This window comes from Medicago sativa, chromosome 7, assembly GCF_051527215.1.
Source record: "Medicago sativa cultivar Bolivia chromosome 7, Bolivia_mono, whole genome shotgun sequence".
NCBI classification, from domain to species: domain Eukaryota; kingdom Viridiplantae; phylum Streptophyta; class Magnoliopsida; order Fabales; family Fabaceae; genus Medicago; species Medicago sativa.
The window spans coordinates 42,033,799-42,051,616 of NC_140755.1; the positions used below are offsets into that span (position 1 = coordinate 42,033,799).

General features: G+C 33.9%; 1 long non-coding RNA gene and 1 pseudogene across 2 annotated transcripts; one reads left to right on the top strand and one right to left on the bottom strand.

The window, feature by feature from the left end:
• Positions 1 to 961: 961 nt before the first annotated feature.
• Positions 962 to 17,513, bottom strand: LOC146906119 (vacuolar protein sorting-associated protein 54, chloroplastic-like; annotated as a pseudogene). The gene is made up of 16 exons (XR_015020145.1): positions 17,462 to 17,513; positions 15,801 to 16,604; positions 15,069 to 15,131; positions 14,238 to 14,354; positions 13,619 to 13,682; positions 12,903 to 13,034; positions 12,475 to 12,680; positions 9,588 to 9,744; positions 9,175 to 9,263; positions 5,549 to 5,805; positions 4,326 to 4,497; positions 4,155 to 4,238; positions 3,691 to 4,061; positions 2,526 to 2,679; positions 1,348 to 1,429; positions 962 to 1,236 (listed from the first exon to the last, which is right to left on the bottom strand). The product of XR_015020145.1 is annotated as a vacuolar protein sorting-associated protein 54, chloroplastic-like (transcript).
• Positions 11,295 to 13,613, top strand: LOC146906120 (uncharacterized). Its single transcript, XR_015017540.1, has 2 exons — positions 11,295 to 11,427; positions 13,464 to 13,613. It is a non-coding gene; the product is annotated as an uncharacterized LOC146906120 (long non-coding RNA).
• Positions 17,514 to 17,818: the final 305 nt, after the last annotated feature.

A 17,818-nucleotide genomic window follows, 5' to 3' on the forward strand; every position in this document is an offset into this window, starting at 1 on the left:
CTAAACTCTACTCAACTGGTACGAACATGCAGAAACAAGTAAAAGCCATCATAAAGGGTGTTGAATTTCATAGATGATGAGATTAATGAGTTTGAACATGATGAAATCAGTATAGAAAAGAAGTTTCTAAAAAAAATTATCTAGTGGATATACAAGTTCCTTGCCTGTCCTTGTTCCGGTTCCCAAACATTTTGTTAAACCCAAAAATTGAACAAAGGCTACAAAATCCGAACTATTGACCTTCAGCTTAAATGCACCCATGTTGTTAAAAGATATAATTTCTTGTGCAACACTTGCACTCTGTAGAATACATGTCATCGCATTTAATTGTAAGCTTCGCAGACTTCTGTCTATTTTATATATTTATGTTCACTTCCATTTTCTATCACATTTTGTCATTTCCTTCAGTTACTCAGCACTTTAGACTTTACAAACTCAAATAATCTGTTAGGTATCGGGTGGTATTGATAGGGTAACTGCTGATGCAGTCAGTTATTTCAATATATAGTTATTTAGGAGCAGTTAGCATTTTGTATAATATGCAATATTTGTATTCATTAGGAGCAGTTAGGCAGTTTATGCAGTAATTTGTATTGATTAGGAGTGGTTACAGGCAGTTTATGCCCTTAGTTTATATAAATAAGACCATTTGGCAACAACAGTAGGGAGATTGAGAATTATTCAGTTAGGAACCTTGTTGGTTTTTGGGCAGAGAGAGATGTCTCTTCTCTGAGGAGCTTTTGCTCTAGGATTACAGAGGGTTGATCTTCTGTAATATTTTCTTTTCAATCAATAATACTATTTCTTTTGTTTCTCTTTAATTCAGGTTCCTAACATAATATCTATTAATTTGCCCCTTCCTCTATTACAATATTTCTTTTTCCACTCAAAGGAAAAGTAGAGGGATTGGAGAATCATTGCAAGGGAGACTGCATGGAAAATCTATTTCCAATTAATACACTGCTATGTAAATTTTCACCTTATATGAGGAATTGTAAATCATAAATATTCATCCCCTATAAGCAGGAAAAGAAAGAAAGAAAAGATAATACTTCCAGCAAAGATATTCATTGAAAAATGCAACTAAAATCAAACAGCATCTGCATAAGTCTACTCTATCAGATGGAGGAAGGCGAAAAAGGGATTAGGTATGTACCTGCGCGACTCGATCAATGTCTGAAAGCAATAGCAATTTTCTATTCTCTGGAACTTTCAGAAAAAGAATCTGCCGAATTTCTTACACCAGAAATGAAGAACAAAGTTATAATTTAATTCGACCGTGTAACAACAATTTCATAAACTCTTGTGATACAAACACATTCAAAAAACTTGTGTGCGAATTTGTACCAGGAATAATAGCGTGTATGAAACTAATGACTTGACTTGCCAGCGCCAGGTGTTTAGAGGTGATGGACTTCAAACCAGACACCTGAACACAATTTAGAAAAAATTAGAAACCAAAAGAATGACAAAACTAAGTTAATTGAAATGGGATCAAGTTCGTTAAGCAAAACTGTTCGAAAGCCGAAAAAATCAACAGCTGCAGCATTTACTTAGGATATAGTTTAACGAAATGATGCACACTGTTTGAAAGCCGTGAATTTTTTAACTCAGCATTGTCCTGCGGTTTTTTTCCAGTGCAGGACAATATATAAGCTGATATGAAATGACTCAATATATGCTCCCCAAGCTGGGTTTCATTAACACATTAGTTGAAATCTGATAGGGTCACTATTAATGAAAGGTCCATTATTAATGTGGGGGGAGAAATAACAGAATGGGGCACGTGGGGTAAGGGGATTAAAGAGAGAGAATGTGAGAATTCTGTTATAATAGAATGGGTTTTGGAGGGGGGGGGGGGGTAACAGTATGAGGGGGTATGAAAATATTTTGGGTAACGGTTATGGCAACCTATCATCTTTTTTCTTGGTAATAGAATGGTTTTATTGGAAATATTTTGGCTTGAGGAAGGATACTAATCCAACTGTCTTCTTCGTTTCTGCATTTCTATATTTTGCTTTCTGTTGTACAGTTACAGAGGGATACGCCTCAGATTGTAAATTGCAGAGCTCCATTATTTTCTATTTCAGATATGAATATATTAGGTTTTTATCAAATTGGCATCAAAGAGCTCAGATCCTTGGAGCTTCTAATATTTATTTTAAAAAAAAAAACGAAATGGAAGCATGGATGAGAAGATTGGAACAGGATGAAAGTAAGGAGCAGCCCCTGAAAATTGATTCTAACTTATTGAGTCAAACAATTGTATTTATGAGCTTATAAGACCATTTTTCCCTATGGTGTTGAATGTTGGGCAGTGAAGGGAAACAAGAGAAAAATTTATTGTATTGGAAATGATAATGAGTGATGAGATGGATAATGGTCAAACTAAAAGAGATAGAGGAATACCTAAATTCTTTTGCAGAAATCACTTGGACGTTGCTCTAGATATATGCATCTTATTTATAAAAATAGTTTTTATATCTAAAAGGATCCAAAAATTCAGAGAACAATACAAGTACTACCTGCATTGCTTTAGCCCCAAGCACAAGTTGACATGTTCTTGTGTTGAAACACTTCAAGATTTCTACCACACGGAGAACAACTTCTGAAGATAGTGCTGGCAAAAGGTTGTTCATATCAATGTATTCTGACAACATCTTGAGCAATATCAAGCCACTGGAAGCAAACAGAAGATATTGAAGTACTTTAAATGCATTCTCACAGCTGAGGGCTAAAATGGGAGAAATTATAAATGATGAAAAGAGAACAATTTTATCAAATTAACCGTATTAACTATTGGTTGATTCTCATTATCGTAAACCCAAAGTTGAAAATAATAACTTGGGAGCGATACACACGATACTAATTAGAGGGCATAATTGGAAAAAAGTAATTAATGTTACATTGAAAACTGAAAAATAACAATTTTGGGGGCAAATTCATTTTCGCAAATGTAACAATTATTATGGAACAGAAGGACTAATAATAATAATAATAATAATAATAATAAGGGTTAAATATGTTTTTGGTCCCTATAAATATGTCAACTTTTCATTTTAGTCCCTCTAAAATTTTCCTTCAACTTTTAGTCCTTATAAAATTTTCAATCACTACTTTTGGTCCCTATTTTTAATTTAATTTTTGTATTTTTTAATGAAATTGTGCAGAAATGTATAAAATATTCTTAAAAAAATTCCTAAAAAAAATTAGAATTTTTTAACAAAACACAAATTAAATATGAATTTTTAACCTTAAAACATATAAAAATTCATATTAAATTCATGTTTTGTTAAAAAATTCTGAATTTTTTTTGGAGTGATTCTTATAATATTTTGAATTTTTCTGAAAAATTTTATTAAATAATATGAATTCTACATATGAGTTTACTTTAAAAGAGGGACCAAAAGTGAAGATTGAAAATTTTATAGGGACTAAAAGTTGAAGGAAAATTTTAGAGGGACTAAAACGAAAAGTTGACATATTTATAGGGACCAAAAACATATTTAACCCTAATAATAATAATAATAATAATAATAAAAAATACTTGAGTATGCCTACACAAGCATATTAAGAGAGAGAGAGAGAGAGAGAGAGAGAGAGAGAGAGAGAGGAAAAGAAGACACAATGAATAGAAGTTGCATACAATAGGGGGCAAAAAGAAAACAAAGTTCAGTCCAGATGACCAACCAGTTTACCATGTGATAACCAACACCTTTGTAGAAAAGAGGTTGAGATGCAGATTTTTTCTGATCTTTCTCAGTGCTGATACTCTCTAACGATTTACTATGACCTCTATTTGGTTTCTTAGATTCATCGGTGGAATCAGTCTGCTCAACATTCTGTTCAGCATTTGACTGTCCAGTGTCTGCCATCGGCCGAGCATCATTGTTAGTCGCCAAATCATGGTAACTGTTTGAATTATCTTCTTCAACACCATTAGGGTCCCCAGAAGACAATGCATCCAATGGAAAAAGCGTATTGATAATGGATTGAAATTCATCAGGAACATCTATCTCCACCCTTGTTTCCTGGTCAAGCACTGCCATAATTTTTGACACCTAAATGCAAAGCAAGGGATATTAATAGAGATGAACAGTTTTTTGAGGAAATAATATATAAAACACAACGGAAAGCACCAAATTTAAACTGACGCGAGAATCATGCTGACAATCAATAAAAGCCTTGGCCTGTGAATGCAGTATCCCACGGATGCTGTATCCCAATCTTCCACCAATCTGTTAGTTTTAATTTGGGAGTTCAATCAGGGAACTAAAACCACATAATTTGAAATTTAAACTTTAAACCAAAATGAAAATATGTACTTTTTCTGTAGCTGTAATGAACTCATGGGTGATGTTGTAAACAGTTAGAAACTCCTGCAGTTTCAACCTAGGATGGAGAGTAGCACGGACCCCCAGAAGCTTTGCCCATCTTACATGAGCAGTATCACATGCTGCAAACACAGCTTCTGCGTTTTCTCGCAATACATCAGCTCTGTTTAGGACCAGATTTTTTGCGAACATGAAATAAATTGGGCAGCAATTAAAACACAAAAGTAATGGCAGAAAGCATACTAGATCAAAGTATAATTTATTTTATAATTATATAGTCCATGTACTAACTTTACAAGCATCTAGTGGACTCCATATCATGGTCTTAACCCCCATTATCATATTTTTTAAGAGAGAAGATTACATAAGAGCAATTAGTTATTAGTAACCAGTAAAAGAAATACAGTACTTCAATCCTAGCAGCCTCTAAAACAGAAAAATTACTACTGAAGGACTAAACAAGATAAGATAAAACATTTGAGAGGAGTATCACCATACGGATTCAACATTGTTAAGGGGATGGATGATAGTATGTTTGCAAAAGATAATGTCGGCAGCAAGAAAATGTCCCAGATATATTAGACATGCATGCTATAGAATATAGATGGTTTTACTACAGCTGAAGTCATGTGGCAAACCACTCAAGTCTTAAGGGAACAGAAAGTAGTGGCACTTAACAATATTCTAGCTCATTTTTCTTTTAATTTTCCTCTCACAATTCTGTCCAATTTCGTTTTTTGTAGCCTGGTTTTTAAAATGATGGGACAGATCCATAATGCTTTTAGTGTAAAACTTTGTGTACCTTCTTCACCTATCAGATTGAACTTTCGAGTTAACTGGCTTTTGACATATAAATAGTGTTCTGGTGTTTAAAAAGAGTTCCTACGAATAAGGATTCTATAAAGGAATAGTCCTCGTTCAATATATTACATTTGTCACCATTCAATAAAGTATCAACAGTTCAAACTTATAAGAGAAATGAAAAATATTTTGCACAAAACAACAAGTATTTCATTTCAATACAATTATTTATCATTTCTATTAACTTAAAACTAGTATTTCATTTCTATACTCCATTAGTGAGTTTAGGTGTTTCTGTGAGAGGAAAATTAGCTCCTACATCATAAATTACATGCTTCTTCCAATCTAAACACAAAAGAATCCAGAAAAACTTTCCATTACAAGTGTATTAGAACAAAGAGCCTATATTTAACCTGAAATTTTTTGACATATTTGAGGAGCTCACAGCATCTATTGCTTTTCCGTGAAAAGATGGACCCTTGGCAACATTCTTTTGAGGTGAATATGGCAAAAATGTGGTACCATGAACCTCACTTTCTTGGGATATTTCTGCAGCTGCAGCACCATGCGCAATTGCTGCAGCAACTGAATCAGAAGCATAATGACCATCACAGTTGCTCAAAATCCATTCAATGGCTTTTTTCACTTCAGCCGCCCGCACTAAATGTGCCTGCAATCACTAAAAAGAAAAAAAATCTTATTACATCACTCTTACAAAAGCTGATAAAGTGCAAACCATTGGAAAGGTAAATTTCAGTAACATGGCTGTAACCCTAGACACATAATACCTATTCTTGTACATGAAATATAGCCAATACATAGAGTCTCCCTAGGAAGATAAAACATGTAAGTTTTTAACATTACAAGTTGGCATAATAGTCAATAATCCCTTTCTTGGGCAATAGCCATTGATAATGAAGGTTTAATGTACCAAGAGACAAAATTATGCAGTAAAAACTATACAGCATACAATATATTCTAATGCTATTAAAACCAATCTAATATATGGAAAAGTTCAAGTCCTGTGATTGCAGAATTCGTGGATGCAAACCTTGTCTGCCATGAATAAAATGTCTTTAGGTTTCACTGTTCTAAGTATTATAAAAGTTAAGGAAACACCACAAGATTGTCAAGACAAAGAATTTCTAAACCAGGGAGCGTTTTGATTCATGTACATGTGATATTTGTTGATGTTGATATTTAAATAAATAGTAGATAATTATATTTACATTGTAAATATATTTTACCTTACTCTTTAAGTTACTTAGCATAGAATATTATTTAGAATATTCCTTCTGTAAATATATCCTAGCTTAGTCTCTAAGTTACTTAACTCCTATATAATAAATCTTCCGTAGTGCTATTCAGACGCACAGTTTTCATCATATGTCTCTCTTTTCTCTCTTATTCAAGATTTGATATAACTCAGATTTCAGATTCTCACATATATAAAGAAACAAAACTAAACACTCAAGGAGTTACATGAAGATCACGATCACTTCAAAGATAGCATAGAGCATAATGATCGGACTTCAGATTGAAAATATATTGTATTTTCTTGTATCAAGGAAAGGAGAATGTACAACATGTATACAAGAAGTTAACCTGATCAATCCCTACCGGTTAAGGAATAAAAAATAACTAAAAAGGACACTTGGGAAATAATACCAGAAACACAATCAGGATATTATCTGAACATAATGTTACAATATCCCGACATGCCCCTTAAGGTGAAGCATATACATCATATGTGTTGAGATATTAAGATTGATTATATCAAGATTTGCTAGTAGTAGGATTAATGATAGGATAATATTCCTATTTAGATTCCATCTCACGTGTATAAAAATATTTGTTCAGCCCTTTTCACAGTTAATGAGAAATATTTATATTCAAAATGATATCTATAGCAAGGTTTCTCTTTGGGCATCACCGAACTAAAAACTAGGTTACCCTTGAGGACACAAAGAATAGGGCTTAAGAACCTTGCTATGAATACCAATAGTAATTGAAAATAAACTGTATTTTCATGTATCAATGGAAAGAGAATGTTCTATATACATTACTACCTTTGTTCCTCAATATAAGCTCCTTTTTTTCCAGACAAAAAAAAAAAAGTGTCCGTAAATATAATCCCCATTTCAAATTACTAGATACATTTATTTATTTTTTTCAAATACACACAATTAATACTACTAAATGTTTTGGGAGATGAGGTGTCAGAGTTGAACACATCCATAAACAAAATGGTATTTTAGGAACATCTATACACAAAATAGATACATTGAATACAATACCCACTTTTTTTTTATTTTGGTACAACACTACCCACTTTTGTTTTGTTTCGAGGGAACTACCCACTTTTTTTATTTTTTTAATATATGTGAAAATTGCAAAAGGAGCATATAATAATGGACAAATGTATGATATATATATATATATATATATATATATATATATATATATTGAGAGATGAGGAGGAATCACATTACACCAGTGTAACAATTGGATAGTGTTACAGTTCTCAATAAATTTTTATCAAATACTTATAAAACAAAATTTATTGTTGGATTCAAAGCTTATATCGTATAGATTTTTTCTGCAATTGCGTTTTTGTAAATCTAATATAATTTGATATGTGATTCGGAATGTCAACTCAAATGACTTTAGATTTAGATAAACACTTATAAAAATGATTTATATCATATAAACTTTCAATCCATTAGTGACTTTTGTAATACACACACAAAAGGTGTTGGATAGCTCAACTGGTTTGAACTAAGAGATAAGGAGTTGGAGGACTTGGGTTCAAACCCGGACGAAGGAGAAAAACTAATCTAACAACTAGCGACTAATATTTGCCATTAAACAAAAAAACGCAAACACACACACACATATAGATGAGGCTAACCTAATTAATCGCGAAAGATTAGGGAAGATAATCAACTAAAAGGAGAAAATAGCAAAGAATCCCAGGAATACAATAGGATAATATCTAAACTGGTACCAAGACTATTTTACAATATCTCAACACTTGGGAACAATCAATGCTTCTAATCTCCAATGGAAGTTTCTTCAACGTGGAAATGCTACCTTTAGGTACTTACTTTCCATATAGGTGTTTCCTAAGTAATGTTCCCTAATTATGAATAATACGGGAGGACCATTAGGTACAAGACTTCTCTTTTAATGCTTTACCATGTCTGACCTTTTTCTTCCTTACACTACAACACTCATATCCACAATTTCTAGTGTCCAAGATCAAATTTTCTTGGAGTTTACGATTGTTCCGTAACTTAAAAAACAAAGAATGAAATGGAGTGGAATTGCAAACTATCACTCATATCTGCTAAAACTTACAACATACTTCTAAATAGTAGCGAAATTGATTTTTTATGCAACTTTACTCGGCATTATCAGGAAAATGATGGGAAAAGAAAATGTTTCTGACTATGCATGTTGTTAGGACATATGAGAAGATGTTTTAAGAAATTAGTAGGTGATTAATTAGGTTTAAGTTGATTATTAGTAAGTGGTCCATTAGGATTAAATAATAAGAGGCCCATTAGGGTTAAATAATAGAATGTTCTCTTTATCTGTATGTACAGGGGAATTCTTAGGAGTTTAAGAGATGACAGAATAAGTTTTCTGTTAGGGCCAGAGTAGGATTCCTCTCTGAGTTGTGTCGGAGCTTTGCTCAGGGAGTAGTTAGAGAAACTCTCTACTACTATTTCACCATTTTCATTACTATCAATAAAGCACCCTATTTAAATTGGTAGAAAACAATGAGTCCAGCAAGCGAATTAACAATAATACAGCCAAGCAAGAAGAAAAAACAGATGGTTTATAAAGCAAGGTGACATTTTCAAATTTTCCTTAATTGCAGAGTCTGTGTATTGTGTATTAGTGTCTGTGCATCTCAGCAATGCCGGCAAGATATCATTAATGTGTGTTGTCTATATTATTAAGACTAAATACATTTCAAAATATACAAGAATTATAGTCTAGATGGACACAACAAAAGTCAAGTACAAATTACCTGTACAATCATGAAAACAGCACTCAAAAGATGGACAAAGCAATCAGATGACAGACTCTTTAACTTGCTAGCAAGTGAAGCACCACCACCTGAGTCACTATTAAACATTAGAAAGTTGAAAGTAGAAAAGTGCTTATAAAAGAAAGGTATATATATATATATATATATATATATATATATATATATATATATATATATATATAACAGTCTGATTACAAACCTATTTACATTTTATGAGATGTGACATAAATAAACAATGCAACAAATTGTTACTGTTCAATGGTTGGATCCACACAAAAATTATGTTTGAGTTATTAATGTAACAGTGAAAATAATAATTTAACCCCCAACCCATATATAAGATTTAATTTCTGATAGCCAAATATCAATAGTTATGCTATAGAAATTCTCACCATCTGCCTCTACAGCTCTGTCTCCAGAAAAGAACTCCGATTCTGAAGCTCGAGCAGCAATAACTGGAAGCAACTCAGCAACGGCAGTTTTAATAGCACTCTTCATATCAGCAGTCAGTGTGTCTCGATAGATCCTCAGAACAGAGGGAAGTTTAGCCTGAGAATAAGAAAACCATAAAACCAAAACAAGCTAAATTCCAGAAAACCAAGTTTTCGACTACCTGGGGAAAATAGTATAATATCATCTAACAATCCTAAGACTCATTCAAGAAAGGAGCATAGTGTGCATTTCTAGAAGCTAAAAGAACAAGGAATAAATTTCAAAAAATAAACTGAAAAGCTTTAGGAATCGTAAACATATCTTATAGGTCTCTCCCCACAAAACATGTGAAATCTTAATATCCTAAATTACGAATGTTAGGGGGACCGGGGAATTTGGAATACTTTGTAGACAAGTTAAACTTAAATCTTCATGGGAAAATTTATTTTGATTCCAGGTCAACAAATTCCCTCCAAGAAAGAGACGCATCAATGAATGGCAGTCAAATGTACAATTATTATTTTTGAAATAGTGCATGTGCATGTTAGGGACAGTTGTCCAATTCATTTATATCCCTTACACCACCTAGATGGATAAAACTTGGTTGTTATTGTATCATATACATAGTTTACTGCTCTGTGGTCTGTACTACAAAAAGGGCTTCGAGGAAAATTTCAGTTAATAAGATGAAAGTATAGATGGCATGGGGAAACAACAAACAGCCACCACCTAATTAATGGACTGTAATTGTGCGGTGTTAGTATTCCCAACTCCACATAAAATAACTTGTTGCCAAGACTACCTCTGCGGCTCTGCCACTCCAAGGTTTTCAGATTCCATGCCTCACATAGCACAATTAGAATGAATCGCGAGGAGTTTCAGGAGAATTACATTGGAAGCATAAAGATGAAACTTTCAAGGTGATGTTTCTTTGTGTGCAACATAGTTCATCAATTATTTTTATGGTACCAGATCTCAGACGATTTTTTCTGTCTCTTATCTTATCCTCATATATCTGTTACCAACTGCCAAGCGTTTACAAATCACTATGAAGGATAAAAGGAACAGCATATCCTCAAAAATACAAAAGAATAACTAGTTGCATGGATCTTAGTGAAGATTTTTCATCAACCAAAGGTATTATTCAAACTCCCATGACATGATATAGAAATTGAACTAGCATAAACAACAAATATTTTTAATAGAGAAACGAAGCAGCAATTGAGGTAGATATTGTGATTTATTGTGGCCTGTAAACAAAAAATCATCAACAAATGGATTAATTTTTTATCTTGATTTGGATAAAAGATGGTTGTTATTGTGTTTTTTTGTGGCTTGGAAACAAGTAATCCTAATTATCAACTGGAAAGTTCAGGAGTGTATTTTTTTGCTTGTCGCTTTTAAATTTGTTTAAGGGTTGGTCTTAACAAACTACATTCTTATCTTTTTATTTCGGTTTCGTATATGATTCGAACTAAATTCATCCACGTTGCTTTATTTTAAAATGTTTTAAACTTACGCTTATTTAAAACATGTTTTCTTTGTCCATCAATGCTTGTAACTTTGAAATCTTGAGTTTTGGTAATGATATAGTGGTAAAAAACAATTGTATATTTTTGAAGAAAAACCGCAAGTTGTGTTATGTATTGGATGTTTAGTAATGTATTGTTTTATTTTTGTAGCATTCTTTCAGCAGAGTTTATTCGATCTTCTTTAACCGATGCTGCAGAATCAGATGTGATAATTTTATCTAAAGCTAAATCAAGAGCTTCCCTGCTGATGAACGGAAAAGATGATGAAGTAAGATCGTATCTTAAATTACTTTTATCCTTAACACCTCTTTTTGTTTTGTCTCTTTTATTTTATATGAATCTTGTGCTGGAGATCTGTCAATTGTTTACCATTATTATGTTATAGAGGGTACTGTCACAGGGATTTCTTCATGTAAAATGTAGTTGGCATATTTTAAAGTGAACTGTACTGTCAGGTTGTCAAACTCTAGTCGAGAGTGTAGGTAAAATCTCAGAGCTTCCGTTGATTCGTAGAGTATACCTAATATAAAAGATGTTAAAAAAAAAGTATACTTAATATACAAATAATATTAAAAACCTTTACACGACATATATATAAGGGAAATGTTAACGAGTTCCCCCGGGGCACTCTTTAAGACCTTTAAATGGTAATTTTTTTTGAAAATTTGTGTAATCAATATAATCACATTAACACGCCAATAATCCAACATTACAAATTCATAATAAGGCTTACACGCACATTTCACCCCCTAACTTTTAAAATGTAGCGATATTGGCTCCCTTTTAAAAGAAATAGCCAAAGCCCCCCCTCCCCCTCCTCTCCCTCCCTCCCTCCATTTAGCCTCTTTTGCAAAACACTAATTTTGACTTGGTCAATACTATGTGTCACACCATCTGTGTATTTTTTGAATTAAAAAAAGGAAAAGCCATGTGTGTATTTATAGAATTAAAAATAATAATTAATGATGAAATAAAATAAATGGAAAAGGAAAAAAGGGGAGAGCACGTGTTTTCTCCTTCACCATCTCCTTTCCTCTCTCTCAACCCTCTCCCTAACCTCCATCAATATAGCAGCAACCATAAGCCACAACTCTCCAATTTCATCCCCTTTCACTACACGTTCACCAGCTCATCCACAACTTTTTTTTTTCCAAATGACTCATAAACCCACCCACACTTTTGTGACTCAAAATCTCACTTTGATCCACCCATTCCTCAACCACCACCAACCCTTTTTCCTTCATTCTCTCTACCAACTGACCACCCAATACCTCATCTAACCTCAGTTATACATCTTCTTTGTCAACAATCTTACCTTAACTACCCACAAAAATTTATGTCCACTTTTCATCAACCCATTTTGAATCTCTCTCATTTGGTCCCTTCCCAACACAGCTCTGCTTTCAAACCAAACATAAACCACAAATCTAATAGGTTGCTCATCTGATGATGTTTCCTTTTGATTTTCTTTCTCAAGTTCAAGAGGAACAAAAGGACAAACACCAGAAACAGAAAGTGACTCTGATTGAAATGAGAAAGGAAAGAGGGAAGACATCAGAGATAAAAACAGAGATGGATAGTCAAAGTGCAGAGATCAAAGGAGGGAGAAGGTGAGTTGACTCACAAATGGTTTGAAACTTTGAACTCGTGAGGACTGGGTTGAGAATCGAATCTGCGATAGAGGACTTGAAATTGGCATGGACAGGGTGAAACCATGGAGGCTCCATTATCCGATGGTAGAACCGGCCTCCGTAAGTGAATGGGTGCGGTTCCGTGGTGGTCGGAATCGCAAAGGGGGAACCACCATGGTAGAACCGTCCTCCATAGTGAAAGGGATTTTCATATTAGTGATCTTTTCAGACTCGGCTCTTTGCCCTGTGCAGTATCAGGTTTAAATTAAGTTCGAAAAACATGAGTTTAAAGGAGTGTTTGACTTCCAAATAGGTTTGTTAGGGATTGACTTGTGATTCACTTGAAGAATCCAAAGTCAAAACTCTTCTTTGTTGGAAGTAGTTAAGTAGTTGAAATAAGTATAAGTAGCAGGATAAATGAAGGTATTGTTGATTCTTGCTACCTTAAGCACAAATGCACAATGATAAATATTTTCATCGAGTACTCTAGCATTTAATCCAATGTTTGAGAAGCTGAAATCTCAAAATGTTATGTTGCGTGGATTATGTTCTTTCTGTTATTATATTTTCTTGGGTGTGCATCCGTGTTTTGATAAATATTATTTCTCAATTGTGATGTTTTGAAGTTTTGAGGATGCAAATTTTGATCTAATCTCTACCTAATCATAACCAGGCAAAGTTAGAAGAAGAAACAACCAATTTCAAAGATAGTCTTCTCCCTACTGTAATTGGCTTGCTTAGAACAGTGAGTATTAGCTGCATTTACTCTTATTCTGTATCTCTCTTTCTTATCAATCAAAATGATGTGTTTTACTTGGATAAACCAACCCGAATAATCAGCAGCTGACTGAACCAGATTCATGTGGTACAAATGTTTTGTATCCACAGGCACCTATTCTTATAAATTTATATATTCAAAATCTAGGCAAGAATTTATATACAAATTCTTATAAACCTAAGTTAAAATTCACTACTTTTAAATATTGACTGTTCTTTCAAACAAAAAAAAATATTGACTCTTAAATGGGTGCTTTTGGCTTCTAGATGGTGCTTAAGTCAGATTGGTAAACTTGATAAATGTGGATTCATCTTTCTCCACTGTCTTATTTTTCACTTCTGTTTCTTTTAGGATGGCATATTGATTTTCAATGGTTGCATCCCCCTACTTCTTTATCAAAACAATTTATTTTTCTACCATAAGAACAAAAGATTTCACAGATAGGCCAAGTGCAATGCAAGCCCGAAACATTTTTTCAACCCATCAAAGCCATTAGCAGAGTGTAAACTTCCCTATCACCATCTAAAGATCAAAAGCAAAAACAGAGCTATCCAAAGAAACCTTATAATTCAACCCTATTCTCTTCCCATTATTACAGGGGAACAAAAATCACAAAAAGCAGTAGAAAACACTGTCAAATGAATTTGCAGATGCAGGTTAACGGAATACACAATCTTGATAGATCTGGACATCAAAAAAGGTGTACCTGTTTATGGATTCTATAAAGCCTGTCACATGATCTCTAAGATGGCGAAAGCAATGCAAGCCAGTGAGCTCGTCTCCATCCTACCAAAGTTACAGGAAACAATAAGACTAAAATTAGCATAAATTTTCTTCTCGTCCTTCAGGAATCCCATTGATGTTAAAACATAGACTGTGCCATTAACAGACTAAAAAGGAAACTAGGTAAGTTCGACACTGTAAGTAATTGATGTCAGCTGTAACTTAAAAGGAAACTGGCACAATTCAATATTATGATTGGTATCTGCTACCCAAACACTGATTGATATCAGCTACACACACATTTACTAAGACATTACCCATCCACGATAAGATCTGGTAACATCTAAACATGTTCAGTGATTATGCAAAGAAAAGGAACATAATGCAGTACCTACGCATATCACAAAGTAAATATATCGTGATCAATATGGATAATGGAATCAACATAAACCTTCTTTCTAATTTCAATGCTTCAAAGCAATTATAATTGTAGGGGAAAATATATTCTAAGTAGAGGATACCAACTACATTGTACCTTGGATTTTTTGAACTGAATAAAATTTAGGAATTACTTATGTTGAGTTATCCATCATATTCTATTAAGTTGACTAAACTAAAAATCATAATAAGTCAAGACTTAAGATACATCCCTAGTCATGATAGGTCAAACGCATATAGTGCTGATGAAAAGATAAACAAAACTAAGTCTACGATCATGAAAACAAGTAGTAGTTAAGAATAATATTCAGAAAATATCATATAATAATTAAAGTATACCAGCAAATGTTGCAAATCATCAGTTACATCCAGTGCTCCAGCACAATCTGCAGATGCAACAAGCTGTATCACAGCAAAATATATCAACTTAAAATGGATTTCCAGTTGTCAAACATTCATAAAAACGACTAAAATAATAAAGGAAACATAGGAAAATCAAACAAAATTATCGCCATACTAATTTTCGAAGAAACCTGTTGCATAAATTGATTAATTACAAGCTCACAGAACTGCTACTACAACAACCCAAAGAAAACTGCAAATAGTTTCCCCACAAATCTCAATAATTCATTAATCCTATTCAGTATAGCTTCCACATTTACAGCACTAACACCTCTCCATTACAACGATTCAAAATAAAAACATTCGAAATTCAAAACTCCGAATTATTCACTAGCTAACAGAAATAAAACTGCATAAGATTAACTGGAATATCTGCAGTACCGATAGTACTTCTATTCGAAGGCGTGTCCAGAGTCCGACACAAATGTGTGATTACGTTCAATCATGCAATTTTCAGTAATTGTTATCAGTGTTGGCGTGTCATTGTTCCGCAATTCTCAATAACATTATTCAGTAAAATTTCTAACATTCACAACACTAAAACCTGAACACTTCACTCTAAAATCAATGAATTGAATCAAAAAACTCAAAATCTAAAAATGAGGATTGTAAAGCGAAATCTAACACACACTAACATAGAATCTTGACACAAAAATTCAAAAAACGAACCAATTTGAGAGCAGAGTGCTTGATTAACATATAGTATGAGCCTAAGTTTCTGCTGAAGCGCCAACAAATTCGTCCTTGTACCATTAAGCAACTGAATCTGCCTCGCAGACTCAACCAAATCGGAATCAATAAGCCTAACCGTATCCTTCAATTCACGAATCCTTGCACATCCTTCCACGATCTTCCCATTAAGATCCTGCAACTCACCCTGCGCTTCAAAGAACGACGACGATCTCAACGAGATCTCCTTCACAAGATGAAGCTCAACCACATCAAGATACTGCGAAAGCTTCTCCTGCAAAACGGCGTTCTCAGCAAAAGTCGAGAACGGACACGCCGCGCGGAACGTAGCGCCTTCTTCGAGATGAAAGTCTTGTTTGAAGTAAAGAGACGGAACTTCACGGAGACACGCGACGAGTGCTTCTCCGGCACCGCCGTCGTCGGAGATAGTTGAGATCTCGCGGTTAGCGTGTTTGCGGATTTCGTCGAAGCGGTGGAAGGGATCGGAGAGGGAAGAGAGATAAGGAAGGAAATCGGATCGGGTGAGAGTGGAGGTGGATTTGGTGGAGGAGATAGGGGTGAATTCGGGAGAGGAGATTGTGGTGGAAGAGAGAGGGTTGTTGAGGATTGAGGAGAGATTGGATTGTTGAAGAGTCTTTGGAGAAAGATGGGGAAGAGGTTGAGGAAGATGTGGAGGTTGTGCGGTTGAGATGGGTGGTGGAGAAGGTCGGTGATCTTCCCTACGACGGTTGTTGAGAAGCAGTGGCGGAGCCACGTTACACCCAGGGGATTCAAGTGAACCCCCTCACTCTGTTAACTTTATACCAATTTTCCATGTTATTTTATTCTTGAACCCCCTCAACACTTATGTCTTTGCACCACTATCTCATAGAAATTAGAAAGTTTGCGCCTAGCTATGCATGTATGCAGCTCATTGACAATATTACTTTTTAATAAGCCCGATGATAGCAAGCTGTGCAACTTAGTCAATTAAAACCAATATATATCAGTAAAAATGGTATGGACAAGATTTTGGTTAAGGTTTTAGTGGAATTTATAGCATAAAGTTATAATTGATCATTAGCAAGGGAATAATAGAGGAAAAATTGTAAGGTATGTTAATTTTTATTAAACAATTTATATTAAATCTTTAGCAACATATCATTAATTATGCTATGATTTTTAGCACTTTGTGCTAAATCTTATGATGATAAAAAAAAAACATAATTCTTTTTTTTTCTCTTTTAGAGGTTAAATTTGCAAAACAATATTAGTTATCAACAATTTTTTTTAAGGAAGTTATCAATAAATTTAATAATACTACCAACTTTTTCAATTTATATTTTTAGGTCAATAAGATCTTATATTTAGAGACGATAAAAAAATTACACCCATGTATTTAAGAATATGCGACATTCCAAAAACAAATTTGACTGAAACTAAAAGACATATGGTCAACATAGATAATGAGTTGACTATTTAGTGTTTCATAGAACGAAATCACGTTGAGGACAATTGTCGAGTATGCATGTAATATTTTGCATTTAATATATATTTTTGAATATGTATATATATATATGTGTGTGTGTGTATATATATATATGTGTGTGTGTGTGTGTGTGTGTGTGTGTAACTATTGATTATAGTTCAAAAGTCTGAACCCCCTGACTCAGGGTCCTGGCTACGCCACTGTTGAGAAGGTGGGGAATCCATTTGGATTATAGAGGGGGAGTTAGTTAGAGGACATTGGTTTTATAGTGAGGATTTTAGTTAGTGTGAGGGGGGTGTAAGGGTCCGTTTGGTTCGAGAATTAGGAGGGGAGGGAAGGAGAGAGGAAGAATTTTAACGGAGGGGTGGGGAGGGGAGATATTTTAATTAAAAGTGTGTTTGGTTCGCAAGGGAAGGGGAGGGATTTTAAAATTATTTTACTGTTTTACCCATAAACTTAATTAAATAACGATAATAAAGTAACGAAACAATAACGATGTAATCGATAACAACACGATGTAGACGATGGA